The 1,831-nt window shown below is 47.8% G+C and overlaps 1 pseudogene; it reads right to left on the bottom strand.

Moving 5' to 3' along the window:
- Positions 1–523: 523 nt before the first annotated feature.
- On the bottom strand, positions 524–1,536 carry LOC112407765 (40S ribosomal protein SA pseudogene; annotated as a pseudogene).
- Between the last annotated feature and the right edge of the window lie 295 nt (positions 1,537–1,831).

Here is a 1,831-nt window from a genome sequence, read left to right as displayed (position 1 = left end):
CTCCTAATTCATCCCTCTGATTTCATAAATGAGGATACTAAGAACAGTTAGGGCCATAAGCATAAATGTCTATAAAGGCTGTACAGGTAACATAAATAAGAAAATCAGTTGAGTAAGAAAAGTTTTGGGGCCTGAGAAAACAACAGCGCAAGCAGCATGATGAATAGTAACCAACACACAGGCTCAGTGGAAGAGGCAGTGGAGGTGGGGGACTGTGGAAACTTGGAGAGTGCCAGACCATCTGAAGGCAGAGGGTCCCCAATTGTGACCACATGAGAATACAAGCCCTTTGCTAGCTGAAGTAACAAAAAAGCTAAAATCCAAATTTCTGCATGAAAATTTGCTGATTTTAAAATTGTTGCATTAACTTTTAAACACGGGGGAAAAAAATCCACAAACAAATCAATCAAATAGCTGCAGGCCTATTCCGTTCTCCACCCTGCTAGTTCATGCCCTCTGGACTCTGTCACATTTCTAATAGTCTCTGCTTCATTTTCTGTTTAAGAGCCTAAGGAAGAACAGCTTATGACCACTCAGTGGTCATTCCTACCCATTCAGTGGCCTGAGCGGAGGTAGCCACTGCCCAAGTCTTCTCCGAGACGGGCTGGGCTCCTGTTCAGCCGGAAATGATGAATAGGCTGCGAGGGCACCTGTGCCTTCAGGCCGGTCTGCCACCGCAGGTTGAGGAGTCGTAAATTCGAGAGTGGGAGTAGTTCATATGCCCTGAATTTCCTCCAGGGCCAACACTTTTTCAGGAGCAACCTGCTCACCCTTTTCCATCTCTTCAGGGTCTCTGTAGACGTAGAAAAGCTGCGACCTCCCGCAAGTGCTCACGGGAGATGGAGCCGCGCAGGCGTCGAACTTCCCGGCCGGCCTCCAGCACGTCACATCCGCTGAGGGACGTCCCTTCCCATGCGCGGGATGGCAATGTCCACACCGCGCAGAGGAGAGTCTGGTTTACCCAGAGTGATGGTAGGCAGGTTAACATAACCTGTGAAAGGCTGGTGGTCGGCCCTGGGATCAGTAACCACCGGAAGTTGGTCGGGGCTCTTGGGAGGCTGCCTGGAGCTGGTTAGTGAAGGTTTTGGGAGTGGAGCGCCAGCAATAGGAGCAGCTCCAGAGGCAGCACAGACTTCAGCACAGCTGAATTCCTGGAGGATATGGCATGACACCAGCCAGGCTTTCAGTAGCAGTAATGGCACCAGCCTGCAGCAAGAGCTTCTCCCAGGTCCTCTGAAGCTTTATGATGTAGATGCTATCACTTTTCCTTTTGTAAATGAACTGTTCCATTTGGAAGTCAAGATTGGTGCCACCCAAGTGGGTTCCTGCTGCAGAGACTGTGAGGACAGCCTCCTCCTTTATCCGCGGGACATGAAGGGCTCTGGACGTTGTGAATGTTTCCCTGTTATGACCAGAACCCAGGGCAATGCCATTTGGACCCGTCTCTGGGTAGCTCAGAAAGGCTGCCACCTTGAGAACTAAATTCCATCCTTTGTGTTCACAATATGACGGATCAGCACATATGCACTTGGACATTTGTATTAGCCTTACAGAAATGTGAGTGTGTGTTTCAGTTGAGCCTTACATTCCTCTAAATTTAACTTAGAATTGACCCTGGGAGTTTGCTCTTTGGAGGTCAGAGATTAAGATTAAGATTTCAACAACATAATAGCAGCAAACAGACTCAAAAGGAAATTGTAACTGTGATGCTAATTTAGCTAAGATCATGAACATCAGAATCATCTGAGGTTATTCACATAAGAGGGTTACGTTTTAAATCACCTATCAGACCTCTCTTTCCTAGGCAGAGTACACCAATTAGGTTTCCTTT

This window comes from Neophocaena asiaeorientalis, unplaced genomic scaffold (assembly GCF_003031525.2).
Source record: "Neophocaena asiaeorientalis asiaeorientalis breed wild unplaced genomic scaffold, Neophocaena_asiaeorientalis_V1.1 scaffold149, whole genome shotgun sequence".
Taxonomy (NCBI): domain Eukaryota; kingdom Metazoa; phylum Chordata; class Mammalia; order Artiodactyla; family Phocoenidae; genus Neophocaena; species Neophocaena asiaeorientalis.
The sequence above is the reverse complement of the archived record's forward strand: the minus strand, read 5'-3'. Positions and strand labels throughout refer to the sequence as shown.